This window comes from Prionailurus viverrinus, chromosome B3 (assembly GCF_022837055.1).
Source record: "Prionailurus viverrinus isolate Anna chromosome B3, UM_Priviv_1.0, whole genome shotgun sequence".
Classification (NCBI taxonomy): Eukaryota; Metazoa; Chordata; class Mammalia; order Carnivora; family Felidae; genus Prionailurus; species Prionailurus viverrinus.
Genome location: NC_062566.1, coordinates 35626920 through 35641860, shown reverse-complemented (window position 1 = coordinate 35641860; position 14941 = coordinate 35626920). Strand labels below are relative to the sequence as shown.

The 14941-nt window shown below is 48.8% G+C and overlaps 1 long non-coding RNA gene across 1 annotated transcript; it reads left to right on the top strand.

The window, feature by feature from the left end:
* Window positions 1-6280: 6280 nt before the first annotated feature.
* On the top strand, window positions 6281-12231 carry LOC125167214 (uncharacterized). Its single transcript, XR_007152701.1, has 3 exons — window positions 6281-6474; window positions 10500-10625; window positions 11981-12231. It is a non-coding gene; the product is annotated as an uncharacterized LOC125167214 (long non-coding RNA).
* The last annotated feature ends 2710 nt before the right edge of the window (window positions 12232-14941 follow it).

The window sequence follows — 14941 nt, the reverse complement described above, 5'->3', positions numbered from 1 at the left end:
TTTGAAATTCATCTTGTGGTCCATGTTTTGGGAAGTCATTTAGTGGAAAGAACAAAGATTTTCGTGTTGTACCACACAGGTCCTACAATAGCTGACCCTTGAACAGTATGGGTTTGAACTGTGCAGGTCTGCTTATATGCAGATTTTTTGTTTTACACAGTACAGTACTGTAAATGTATTTTCTCTCTTTTTTTAATTTTAAAAAATTATTTGTTTATTTATTTATTTATTTAGAGAGACAGAGACAGTGTGAGTGGAGAAGAGGCAGAGAGAGAGGAGGAAGAGAAAGACAGAATCCTAAGCAGGCTGCATGCTGCCAGCACAGAGCCCGATGCGAGGCTCAAACACACTAAATGTGAGTTCATGACCTAAGCCAAAATCAAGAGTCAGATACTTAACTGACTGAGCCACCCAGGTGCCCGTCTTATGATTTTCTTAATAACACTTTATTTTCTCTAGCTTACTTTATTGTAAGACTGCAGTATATAATATGTATAATATACAAAAAACATGTTAATAAAAAAAACCTAAACAAAAAAGCACCAAAATACATGTTAATCAACTGTTAATCAACTTATCAGTAAGGCTTTAGGTCAACAGTACGCTATCAATAGTTAAGTTTTGGGAGAATCAAAAGTTATACTTGCATTTTCAACTGTGCGGGGATGGTCAGCACCCTTAACCCCTGAGTTATTCAAGGATCAACTGTACTTTCTGGCTGTGTGACCTTGGGAAACTCACTTAACCTCTCTGAGCTTCAGTTTCCTCATCTAAAAATAGGGATTCTCTCTTCTACAGCTGTCATAGGCATAGGTGTGAGTCCTGAACATGGGGCCTGGCCAAAGTAGATTTCTTCCTCCTTCTGAAATCTTGCCCCCTTCCCTGCAAGATAACTTAAGCAGGAAACCTGGTCTCTCCAGCCATCTTCCTAACCACAAGGTGCTACTGCATTCCAGTGTATTCTACTTTAAAAACACATCTGGGAAGAGGTGTTACTTTGGCACCTGTCCAAGTCTATAAATCCTAGGTATAGAAGTGCTTCCTGGCATCTACTCCAAGTCTCTGTGCTGCAATGTCAGCTCCTTTTCTTGTGCTCTACCCTCAGTAGAAATGAGAATTAGTTAGGGAGACTTCTTCATGGAGGGGTGGCCTGATGGTGTACAAAAGCCTGTGGGATTTTGCCTGTGGCAATTCTGGCATTGCCACCATCTCAACTGTGTGTCTTTGGCAAGTCACTGGTCCTCTTTGTTATATGGGTTTTCTCATCTGTTAAACGAGGGGGCCAGCTTTGACTGTGAAACCAGACTCTGCCCCATGTATTCTCGCCCACTGTAGATGGGGTGGGTGGAAGGGGCAGGGACTCCTGCCTTTTCCTATTGAGGAACTAACTTGTTTCTCTTCTGGTTGAGGATGTGGGAACTGGGAGGGAGCAGGGCATGGTGGGGATGGGGGCGAAGAGGAAGTTACTGATGAGGGTGAGAGACTGGCTGCCACCAACTCCTTCCCAGTGGAAACTTCCTTCCTGTCCCCTCCCCTATAAAACCACAAGGAAGAGTCTAGGTGTTTCCAAGGATGGCCTGAGAAGGGTTAGATCAATAGAATGAGGGACACACTCCGTGGGATATCTGGATTGTGAGTGGTGTCTCCCTCTGAAGAGTATACTCTGGATACCAATCTGGGTCTCCAAAACTGAGGGAGTAGGAGGGTTCAGAGATCACCCAGTCTAATCCCCCATCCTTTTACAGAAAGGGAAACTGAGGCCCAGAGAGGTACAGTGACTTGTTTAGGGTCATGCAATGACCTGGCAGCCGAAATAGGTAAGAACCTAGGACTCCTGCCCTCTGCTCCCATCCTCCTGCCCTGCCTTCCCACCTCTCTTCCCCCAACTCTGATGACACTTCTAGGGAGATGTGGGGCTTCTATAAAAAATGTTCTAATTGATACTCAACAGGAAGTGTGGGCTTTTTTGCTCTGAGTTGACAACCACAGCAATTACACACATACACACAAACAAGCACACGTGCCCCCACATAGACACACTCACACACACCCCCAAATCTGTACACAGCTCTGTGTACACAAAGCCACTTGCTTATACTCATCAGCATTTAGGCGCACAGATGGGACACACCTATGCACTTCCTCCTGGGTGCCATGAGACGCCAAACTAGAGGCTCCCAGCTTGTCCCCTCTGACCTGCCTCACGCTTCCATAGTGGAAAGTGGATTTGAAAGGCAGAGAGCTGAGACATGGAGACCAGGACAGCTTTAGCAGGTAGCAAAGACCCCCATGCCCCAGACAGTCTTGGGCCTAGAGGGGCTGCTCATAGTTCACAGGGCAGACTGATGGGGAAACCACCAATTTGTCACAGGGTTCCCAATGAGGCTGAAGAAATGGGGCATTGGAGGAGAGTCTGGGTGGCTCAGTCAGTTAAGCTTCCAACTTGATTTCAGCTCAGGTCATGATCTCACGGTCCATGGGTTTGAGTGCTGTGTCTGGCTCTGCACTGACAGTGCAGAGTCTGCTTGGGATTCTTTCTCTCCCTTGCTCTCTGCCCCTCCCCCCCTCACTCACAGGCATGTTAGCATGTGCTGTCTCTCAAAATAAATAAATAGACTTTAAAAAAAATTAATGGAGCATTGGAAAGGTTAACTGACTTGCCCACAATGGCTCAGCATGCAAATGCAAAGCCTAGATTTGAACCTGGGTCTCTCTGACCAAGAGCCCAAGTTCTTGGTCCCACAACCAAACTTTTGTCATAACAAAGTACCTGGTCCAGGCAATAGCAAACTTGTGTACCTATAAAATACCACAGAACTTCTCAACAACAAAATAAAGGAATCAATAATAGTACTGGGAGTCTAGGTAGGGTTGAGGGAAGCTTCATGGATGAGTTGGCATTTGAAACTAGTTTAAGGATTTGGAGGTGTCTGGGTGGCTCAGCCAGTTAAGCAACTTACTCTTGGTTTTGGTTCAGGTCATGATCTCACAGTTCAGAGGTTGTGGTTTAAGCTCTGCATTGGGCTCTGCACTGGCAGTGCGGAGAGCCTCCTCGGTATTTTCTCTCCCTTTCTTTGTCCCTTCCCCCCTCGTGTTCTCTCTCTCTCTCAAAATAAATATTTAAAAAAATTAAAAAAAAAAGAACGAATGAAACTTTATTAGAGAGAAGAGTAGAAGGGATAGGGAAGGGCATTCCTAGCAGAGGGAACAGCACAAGCAAAGGCAGTGCAAGAAAGTGTGAGGGGCAGGGCACAGAGGCAAGGGAGTATGGGAGACTGGACAAACAGGTGTGGAGCCGGAACTCTTGGGACAGGGCTGGAGGACTGACATGCATAGTCATGGGGGTTTTAAGGGCCTTGGGTGCCAGGCATGGCATTTGTGGGTGAGAATATCCTGGCAAATACTTAAGGAAAGGTGGGACTCCATTAGTCCTGTGTCCCAGAGGTTCACCCTGACTCCAGGAAGAAGGATGGTAGTGAGTGGATGCAAAGACACAAAGCTGAGGCAGGGAGACCTAGGAGCTGTTACAGGTGTTCAGGCAGAGGTCATGGGGCTAGAACTAGGCAGGGATCAGTAGGATGGAGAGGAGGGTGGGTGGGAGAAAAGGGATTGCATGAGAACAGACAGGGGCTCTCCAGGGATTCAGGCAGGGATGATTATGCAGCCACAAGGTGGAGTCTTCGGAGACCACCCAGTGCCCACATCCACCCCAGCTCAGGCCACTGGGCTCAGGCTGGAAAGCCTCAGAGAAAGTCTCAACATCACCCCAGACCCCCTGCCATTTCTAGGTTCTACCCACCAACTCACTTCCTCTGGGGGGAAGCAGCAGGGATCCCCACCTACAGGCAGGGCAGGATTTTCTCCTTTCTCCACTAGCTCTAATGTTCAATCTCTCCACAGAGCTGGAAGGACAATACTACCTGCCACCATTGGGCACAGACATTGGCTCCACCAGCAGTGAATGAGAGACTCTGTCCCTATGAATGGTTGTTGGTGCCTCTGGAAGCCAGATGGGGCTCCTATTGTCCTTAACTGACTGCCACGATGAATCAGTACAGTTACTGCTTCAACACAGAGTCTGGGGTGGTTGTACTAATCGGTCAAAGTTGGTCACATGCCCAGCCTCAAGCTGCATGGTAGGCTGAGAAATGGAGTATCTGGCATACTTAGTCTCAGTAGTGGAAGCTGGGCTCTTCCTCATGAGTGAAGAATACCCCCACACATAGGAAGGGATTTCAGGTGCTGGGTGGCCAACACAAATGACAAATGTCCAATATGCTACCTTATGGGGATGCTGGTGAGAATTAAAGTAATATTCCATGTAAAAGTGCTTTGTAAAGCATCTGGTGTACAGAACATGCTCAGGGGTGCCTGGATGGCTCAGTCGGTTAATCTTCTGACTCTCAATTTTGACTCAGGTCATGATGTCACAATGAGATTGAGCCCCAGGTAGGGCTCCATGCTGACAGTGCAGAGCCTGCTTGGGATTCTCTCTCTCCCTTTCTCTGCCCCTCCCCTGCTTGTGCTCAAGCACATGTGAGCACACAGATGCACTCACTCTCTCTTTCAAAATAAATAAACTTAAAAAACAAAACCATCCCCAATAAAAGTTAACTCTCATTCCATTTAACTGTAGAGCTCCGTGGAGGCAGAAAGTGGACTTTTTGCTCTCTGCTGTATCTCTAGTGTCCAGTGTGGTGCCTGGTACATAGTAGGAGCTTGATAAGTGTTTGTTGCATGAATGTCTTGCTCTTTAAATCTGCGCTCTGTCCAACCTTTCTGTCTTCCCCTGTCTCTTTTTTGCCTTGGATGCGACCACAGCATTTTCCAAGGAGGAAATACATGCTAGAGGAGAAAGAACATCGTAGGAGGAGTCAGGTACCCACACCTCAGCTCCACAACCAGCTCACTGTGTGATCTTGGGCAAGACCTCACCTCTCTTGGTCTGGGTTTTGAATCTGCAAAATGGGTACAATAACTTCTGCTGCTCTGCCTTGTATCTCTGGCGTAAAGGACAAATAGGAACCTGTGAGAAGCTGATTGTAAAGCAGCAAAAAGTCTTCTGCACCAAGGCAGGAGAGGAAACAGCTGCTGAAGCCATCCGCGGAGAAGTGTTAGGACTCCACCCCAAAGGATCCACTTTTGAAGAGGGGCTGAGGGAGAATACAGTGGAGAAATGGCCTTCCTCTTTGCTAAGTAGAAAGGCCTGGTGATCATGTAGTGTCTGTGAACTGAAGCTATTTTTAGGTAGCACAACTGCGATTATAACATGTCCTCTTCCTGAAAGGGAAGGGTGGGGAGTAGACCTGAGTCATCAGTGGGGTGGCAGGCTGCACAGGCTGCTACAAGGCTGCCCATGAAAATCAGACCTATCTCCCCAAAATTACTCCTTGCCTCTGCCTTCCTCAGAGAGAGGCTCCAAAAAGGGAAGTGGGGCGGGACACTTGCTCCAGCAAGGACTAGGTCAATCATTGGATTTGGAGCCTGTCAATCATTATTGGTGTCCAATGAGCAGTGGGCTGGAAGCGTCCCGGGGTGGGAAGAGCAGGAATAAATGGATGGAAAGGATGCCTGATCCACCCTTCCTGCTCCCTGCAGGGTTGGCTGGCTGGAATTGAACGTTCAGCTAGGGGTTATTGGGCATGGACTGCATGCCCACCCTATGCTTAGGGGCTTCATGTGTCCCCTTTTATTGAAGGCTTCCAACACCGTCCCCCTTAGGAATAGGTGATTTGACAACATTTCGTAGGTAAGGGCACTGAGACCCGGGGGTGGAGGGGGGGGGGGGTGGGGGGAGGCGCGATTGACACAGCCCCACAGCACTCCTCACTGTGAGCCCTGAGTTGATGGAGCCAACAGGAAGGGTGATTATTTTCTTTACTGGGACGACAGGGAAAGGCTTCCCAGAGAAGGTGACATTTGAGCTGGCCTCTAAACAATGAATGGGATTTAGCTCCCTTGTGAGGCAGGGAGAGGGGAGAAGGCAGGGCATGTGACACAGAAGGGATAGAGCATGGCAAAGGCATGGAGGTGTGACAATGCTTGGCTTGTTTGGGGGTGTCAGGTGACTCAAGGTCGCTGGTGAACAGAAGGAGTGGTAGGGCAGAGGGTGGGGCTTGCATGCCAGGCTAAAGAGTTTGGGCCTTTTGGGGTTCCTGCAGAGCTGCGCAGTCCCTAGGCATACTGCCGGAAGTGTGGTCATGCAAAGAGGGGGTGGGGTAGCCCACAGCGGAGGAAGGATAGGGGGTGGCCTGTCAGGCCCAAAGGAAACCAGGTAGGTTTCCTGCTCTGGAGCATGAGCTCAGACCTTGCCAGGCCTGGTGGTCCTGCTGTGCTCCACAGGCCCAGCCTGAATCAGGGCTCTAGGGCTTGGCTCCTTGAGTCCTGCAGGGCCCCTCTCCTCTACTCTCTGAGCACCTTCTCTGTGCCAGCATGGCTGCATGGGGTATTCCCTTTATTCCACACACTTTCAAGGTGAGTATTAACACCCCCACTTCATTGGGGGAGGGGGCTGAGGTTTAGAGACGTTAGGGGACCTGCCCAGGTCACACAGCCTCTCTGGGTGACTTCATGGGGCTCCTACCATCATTCCACTTCCTTCCTTCAGGGTGAAAGGGACCCTGCCACTGAATTCAACTGTAACTTATTTGCTTCCCAGGCACCCTCAGCACAAACTCAAGATGTTAAATCTGGAGGCCCCTTTAGTGATCATTTTGTCCACTACACATATTACAGATGTGGAAACTGAGGCCTAGAAAGGAAGAGACTTGTTTTGGGGTGGTGCAAATTGCCCTGGAGGTGATTGGCCAGTCCATTTTGAACCAGTCTCTAACTGGAACTCTAGCCCAGCTGAGAAGTTGAAGAGTGAGGGACAAGTAGGTTAGAATGCAAGGATTTGGAGCTGGGAGGAGGTATGGGGGGGGGGGGGGGGGACAGGGGACAGCCTGGGGCTTCTGGGGGAATCAGAGCCCAAATCCACTTGGCCCCTTCATCTCACTTGAAACACCTCAGACAATTCAGGAAAAAAAATGCCTCTTCTCAGGACACTTTGATCTTCCTGAAAAGTATGCTAATAATGCAAACTTTGGTGGCATTGAAGGGACTGCGCCCCCTAGAGTTGTACAGTGCACAATTTGCACAACCGTGAGCAGCCTTGAAAATGGAGTGAGGTCTCTGGTAATTCTCTTCACTTCCCTATCCCCTCCCCTCTTTTCCTTACCCTTCCCTACAGAGCCAGGGACCAGGGGGCCATTTCTGACCAGGAAGGGAGACGGGAAGGAAGGGCGGAGACAGAGGAGGAGGAAGGACAGTGTGAGGGGCAGCAGAGGGAAGGGGCAGGACTTGTTTCAACTTTCAGAAACTGAAACCAAAAGTCCTGACAGGAGTCCATGTGAAAGGCAGGTCTGCAGCAAAATGCTAAGGTTGCAAAGCTGTGTAGAGAGAACAAAGCCATTGTACCCGGGCAGCAGGTCCAGTCAGAGACACTCTAGGTGCAACCTTTTGATGCCTATGCCAGGCCTTGCCCCTCATCCTGACAAGAATTGTGCAAGGCAAGAGTCTGTTTTCTCTGAAGATTCAAACAGCCCACCAGACATCACAGTGCCCAGCACTGGGGTTAGGATCATTGCTTGAGTGGGGAGTGGGTGCTTACCCAAGCCAATGAGTCACTTAATGACCCCAGAGTGGGTGACCCTCAGCTTTGGCTGGTGTTAGAGTCTGTGTGGACACACACACACCCATAAAGCTGAGACAGGTGGCATCTGTGTGGCTGGCCCTATTTCTCCAAGTTAAGCTGAGGACATGTGAAGTAACATAGATTTTTGTTGTGAGAGGTCATTTAGGTGCCACCATATTGAATTCTTTGGGGGCACTTGAAGCTTTATCCAATAATGGATTAGAATGGTTAAAACTTGGACTGTCTTAAAAAATTCAGATTGTTTGGTCACCATTTCTTGTGACCCATATGATCCAATGAGCCAACAACTGTGTCCTCTCCGTGGAGGTTTCCTGGATCTTCTATGTAGGGAAGGATGCTGCTCCTGGAGGTCTGTGGCTCCCAGCTCCAGACTGAGCAGCCCTTTGTGAGCTGAGACTGTGTTTAATTCATCTTTGTATCTCCCATGATGACAGGTATCTTCCCTCCCTTAGGGGATTCTCAGAGTGTAAGCTTCTAGCTTCTCCATTTGCCTCCTCGTGGGCTGACACTCACCCTGTGCTGGCCTCAAAGAGACAGGGAAGAAGGGGACAAATACATGGGTGGGGATAGACTGATGGATCAGGGCACAGGGGAAACTGGTTCCACCATTTCCCAACCTTGTGGCCTTGTACAAGTTCTATCCTCTCTGAGCCTCAGTTTCTTCATCTGGAGACGGGGATGATATTTAAAAAAAAAATTTTAATGTTTATTTATTTTTGAGAAAGAGAGAGAGAACACAAGCAGGGGATGGGCACAGAGAGAGGGAGACACATAGTCTGAGGCAGGCTCAAGGCTCTGATCTGTCAGTACAGAGCCTGATGCGGGGCTCAAACTCATGATCAGCAAGATCATGACCTGAGCTGAAGTCAGATGCTCAACTGACTGAGTCACCCAGGCACCCCATGAGATGAGGATGATTTAAATAGCTGACTTTTACCAAGTACGTACTGTGGGTCAAGCACTGTGTTAAGTGTATTGCATTCAGTGACTTATTCAGAAAGTGCTTATGAGGGTCTCCAATGCAGGAGGGCCACCAGGAGGTCAGCTGAGGAAATGGAGGCTTGGAGAGTTAGGTGACTGTTCAAGCTCATATGCAGATGAGTGACAGAGTATGTACCCCAGAACCCACTCTTATAACCAGCCCTCTGTGCTGGATGTTCGCCAGCGGACTTGGGTGGATAGCCTGAGGAGAGCTCGGCATGGAGCCGGCTCAGCGGAAGTCTATACGGTGGTTCTATTATCAATGGATGTCAGGCCTAGTTGGCCCAGAAGGCACTCAGCTGGTATCCAGTGGCTGGGCAGTGACAGCTTCACCAAGTGACCCCACAGGATGCTGTGGGAGGAGGCCCGCCAAATCGGAATTCTGAAAGACCATGTCCAGCAGGAGGGGCCAAGCATCACAATGTCCCTGAGGAAGGGCTGGGCCAGCCGTGGGCAGGCTCTTCACTTGTGGCCTCAGGTGGCCCCACAGAGACCTGGAGCCTGAGAAGAAGCCAGCTGAGAGAGTGATGGAAGAAGAAGCAGGTCATATTGGGTCTGGCTGACCCATAGGGCTCAGGCTGAAGAGTGTGGATCTGGGAGTACCCCATAAAGCAGGTCACTGAAGCGGCAATAGTCAACTCACTGGGACTGCCTCTTGGGATCTGGCTTAGCCTCTGTTCCCAGTGCCCCAGGGGCAGAATCCACTCCTAACACTGGACCAAGGACTGGCAGAGAGATGGTCCCAAGCAGAGGGCACTGCAACTTGTTCAAGGATCCCTCCTGGCAGCGGCTGGCAGGCCTCTCAGAGAAGAGATGGGTCTGTGGCACCCGGAGGGATGGGACGTGAAGGCCAGGCTGGGTGGATGCAGGGAAGCCACAAGAAGCCTAGCAGCCCTGCTAAATCCAACAGGCCAGAAACCTTGAAGCATCCTTGCCTCCTTTCTCTAGCAGCCCACATCCAACCCTTTAGCAAATCCTGGGGGCTCATTCCTTCCTTGCTGCCATCCGAGCCACCAGGGACACTGCAAAGGCCTCCTCACTGGCCTCCCTGTTTCCACCCTTGAACTCTCACAGTTGGTTCTCCGTATGCAGCCAGAACGATAGTGTTAAAGATCAGTCTCTCCTCAGTCAGGGCCCTGCCTCCCAACACACACCTCTTTGATACCATGTTATACTCCTCCCCCCTTACCTCTGCTCCAGCCACCCTGGCTTCTTGCTTTTCTTCAAAACTTTCAGACTTGCCTTCCCCTCTCCAGGCCTTTGTCCTGATATTTCCCCCTGCTCAGAACACTCTTCCCTTAGGTACCTACATGGCAGACCACCTTCCTGCCTTCCAGCCTGCTCAAATGCCACTGTATTTTCCAGTGTTCCAGCAGAATACAGAACTCAGATTAGGATTATTTGATGAATATTCACAAAGATGTGGATGTAAGGAAGCCCCAAGGGAGAGTGTAATGCCCAGGCCCAGAAGCATGGGGCACCTTTACTACTCCCAGGCTTGAGGGGGAGGGAAGGAAATGGCTGCTGAAAATAGGAAGGAGAGCACTGTGGGAGAGGGCCACCTGACAGGAGCTGAGACTATGCAGGGAGGGAGCCAGGGGAGTGAGCACCTTCGTCATCTTCTTGGCTTTCCTGCATGGGTTCCCCACTGGTGGACCAGGCTGAAGGGCAAATGGATGTTCCCCAGCAATACTGACTGCCTTCTCTGCTGCTCCCACCCCAAACCCCAAGGCCTTTTACCTTGCCCTATTTTCTTCCGTGGCTTCTATCTCCTAACATTTTATATATCACCATAGTTATTTTATGTCTGTAAACTCCACAGGGGCAGGGATTTTGGTCTACTGCATCCCAAGAACATGGACTGGCACATCGCAAGCACTCATCAAATGATCCCTGAATAAATGAGTGCCCACTCAGGCTCCCTGGGTGCCTCTGGGAAAGCCTTTGGGTAAGCCTCGGTAAGGAGGGGGTGGAGAGAAGACAGCGGAGCCCAGCAGGGTTGGGAAGGCAAGCCTGAAACTCTGTGCTCAGAACAGCCACGTGTACCTGTGGTTCCCAGAGCAGATCCCTGCCTCTCCCCAAGGCTGTGATGTGGAGACCAGTAGGATTGTCCTTGGCAAATGCCTTACTACTTGGTTTCTTGAACAAGGCGCCACTCTGTGAAATCTCCTACCTCATGAATCAGCTCTTTGAGGAAACATTTGGCCCCTCTCCTTGGCCTCTAAGGAATGTTTCCTTTAAGGAGGCCTGAACTCACCATGCATGGAGGTCCAGAGTTGTAGTGTGGGGTTCTATTCTAGGCCTCCCTTGGCCAAGCCTTGGGTTCCCAGGGATAGGCCTGTGCAGGGCCTGCCTGACCCCAGGGCTGCCTTTACTGGGCTCTTGGGCGCCCTCCCTCAAGGTGCCCAGGGTACTGGGGCATTCCTGAGATGGCACTCTCACTCTCTCAATACGCCTCAATGTCCTACAGAAGAGAAGACTCAAAACAAGGTAACAATCAGCCCTGCCCTCCAGTTCTAAAGTTGTGCATTTTCTCTAACGGGTTTATCAACTGAAAGTAATTTCAATCCAAATACCAATAAGATGGGGGAGGGAGCCTCAGAAAATGATATTAATCTTCCTCTGGAAAAATAAACATTTGAAATGAGCAGAAAAATTCTGAAAAAGGAAAGGAACACACCACACAAAACCCAGAAGTGTTAAAGTAAGACTGACCATTTGAACATGTAACTAATTAAACCAAACGGAGAAAATTATCAAAAAACAAAGTCAAAAGGCTACACACTGGGGAAAACTATTTGTAACATAATGTCAGCTAAAGAGCTAGTTTCCTCAGTATACACATTTTAGATATTAACATGAAAAAAAGAGTACCCAAATTTTAAAATGGGCAATTTACAAGGAAAGAAAAGCTTCAGATGAACAGTAAATACATGCAAAGACGCTCACCTTCACTCATAATGAAAGAAACACATAACAAAATAACAGTGAAATGCCATTTTCCACTGCCAGATTAGCACCAGTGAAATGTTATACGATGTATAGTGTTGGTGAGGGGATGGGGAAAGACAGACCCAAACACTGTGGGAATGTAAATTGACCAGCATTTGGGAGGGCAATTTGGGAATAGCTACCATGGTGGAGTAAAGATGGGCACAAATTCTTTGACACTTCGTCCATAGAGAGATGGGGTTGATGTTCCCTTCCCTTGAATTGGACTGGTCTGTAAGTTCTCTGACCAACAAAATCTAGCAAAAGTGATACTGTTCTAGTTTGAAGCATATCCCTTAATTTGCCCAGCAGGTTCCACTTCCCGCCTCTTACCTGAACTGCAATTACCTGACATCACCATGCTGTGAGAAGCCCAAACCATGTGGGGGAGCCCCGGAGGGTATGACATCACTTGGAGAGAGAGGTCAAGAAGTACTGAGACCTTGTCCTGTGAGTGATGAAGCCAGCCTGGCACAGAAGCAAAGATAAACCATCTCGCTGAGCCCTTCTTGAATTCCTCACCTACAAAATTATGAATAAAATAAAATGGTGGTAAGCATTGAGTTTGGGAGTGGTTTGTCATACAGCAATAGGTGTCTAGAGTAGCTATCCAAATTTAAATTTACCCTTTAACCCAGCAATTTCACTTCTGTGAATCTAATCTACCAAACTGTTTGCCTAAGTGCACAAAAACACCTGATCAAAGACGTTCACTGCAGCAATGTTTGTGATAGCACAAGACTGGAAACAATCAATCTGTCCTCATTAGGGGAAAGGCTAATGTATCTAGTTAATGGTATATGCTGTACCCATGGAAAGCCTGAACCAAGAAAAAGCACCATTTGTGGCCCTATGAGCCTAGAGTGACGTAACAGTAGTTAAAGACATAGGTTCTGAAACTGTAAACACTGATTCTGCCATCTGTGATCTGTGACTTTGGGGAAATTGTTTAACCTATCTATCCCGTAATTTCTTTATCTGTAAATTGAGGATGATACTCATAGTGCCTATTTCAGAGGGCTGTGGCAGGAAAGAAATGTTTTGAAATGATAAGCCTGGTATGGATCGGTGCTATATGTACTTTTAAGATGCAAAGAGCTTGAAATTAAAGTGGGTTGGACCATGGGGGCACCTGGGTGGCTCAGTCGGTTGAGCGTCCGACTTCAGCTCAGGTCATGATCTCTTGATCTATGAGTTTGAGCCCCGCGTCAGGCTCTGTGCTGACAGCTCAGAGCCTGGAGACCGATTCAGATTCTGTGTCTCCCTCTCTCTCTGACCCTCCCCTGCTCATGCTCTGTCTCTGTCAAAAATAAATAAACATAAAAAAAATTTTTTTAAGTGGGTTGGACCAGGCTTTTAATGTCCTTAAGGGACCACAAAGCAAAGGATCTGCCAGATTGCCATCCTGAGATGGGCTAGGGAGATGTGACAACTTGAAGGCAGTGGTGGGAGAATGTTTTTAAAGAAAAGGACTCATACTATACTTCCTGTTCTGTTTCTTGCTGTCTCTTAGACATTCTTCCTACCTCAGCACTTATAGACCCATTCATTTCTTTTTAACAACTGCTCAGTATTGCACCGTACGGCTGCATCTCCATTTACTTGACCGTCCTCTATTTTTTTCCAGATTTACTGAGAAATAACTGACATATCACTGTGTAAGTTTAAAGCACACAGTGTGATGGTTTAATTTACATATACTGTAAAATGACCACCAATCCCTATTAGTGGTCTCTTGGGTTGTTTCCAGTTCTTTCCTGCAGTTACAAATAATACTGCAGCAAATGCCCTTGAACATTTATCTTGGCCCTATCACTGCTATTATTTGTGTGAAGGTTCTGCAAAATGGAGTTATTGAGTGTAAAGTATATGTACACTTAAAAAAAATTCTGATAGCTCTTTTTCAAATTGTCTTAATATCTGGTCCCATCCTCCATCCCCACTGCATTTGTTTTCACAACTCTGCTGCTTCTTTGTACTTTTTTTTTTTTTTTTTAATAAACTTCAGTATCATTTTGCAAAGTATTATCTGGCCTTGTTTTTGAATTAATGCAGAGATGAATCAGCCACCATGTCTGCCTTGAGAAATTCAGTCTGGCAGGGATGTGGGCAGGAAAAGCGGTATAGTGGGATGGTGATAGCTGCAAAATAAACAGTCACCCCATCAAGGCTATAGGTCTGGTATGGAAGGCTGGACCATGTGCTCTGGGAGCCCCCAGGAAAGAGCAGCATTCAGGGTCTGAGGCAATCAGGTAGGCTTCTATGGAAGAGGTTTCCTGCCTAGCCTTTGCACTGGTTACAGAGAATTATCTAGAACACTGACTCATTGAATGCTCACAGTAGCCCTTAGCATTATTATCCCCATCTTCCAGATAAGGAAACTGAGGCCTGGAGAATGAAGGTCTTGCCTAGCTCCAGCCTCTGAGCTCTTAACTTCCCTTTTCCTCTCTCATCACTGTGCTTCCACTATCATCCCACCAGCCCCAGCCTCTCCTGCCCCGACTCTGAGCCATGCTGGCAGGGCAGGCAGAGCCCTGGGTCTTTAGCACTGCTTCTGGACAGTGCCTGTGGTTGGGTGACCTTCTGACAGAGGCTGAGACGCAGACCCCATGTGCCCAGGTGGCACCCTGCCCCACCCTGCCCCACCCTGCAGCCCATGTCACGCCGCGCTGCCTCACTTCCCAGCACGCAACACCGTATCATCCCAGCCCTCCTCCAGGGAAACACCTCTCAGAAATCGGGCCTTTAGAAGTTCTTCTGGGTGAAGCATTTGCTCCATGCTGCAGTGTTCTAAATGCCCATTACTCTGACAGGAGCCCATAGTCAATCGCCAAACTTTCTATTTGAATAGCGTCATTGTATCTTTTCGCTCAGGTCAATGAAGGCCTGAGGCTCTCTGAGAGGCCCTTAGTGAAGGGGAAAGTCAGGGGACGGGGAATTAAACATGCAATTCCCCCTTCGGTCCTTACATCCCTTCAACTCTGCCCCCTTTCACCCACCCCCAAGGACCTGCACCTCGATTCTGAGGAAAGCCTCAGAAAACAGAGCAGCAGCCAGTAGGCGTGAAGGACCAGCTCCGAAAGACTCGGAGCTGGCGGGCGGGAACCCGCTTCTCCACGTGGAGCGTCCTCCTTGGCGGGCGGACCCAGCCAACCTCAGGTCAGACTACCGCCCCGTCATCCCCGGCAGCTCCCTCCTCATGCCACTCTGGCTTCCGTCACGCTCGTGCCCGCGGTGGGGGCCCACTAAGGTGCGCACACCTGACGCAATGAA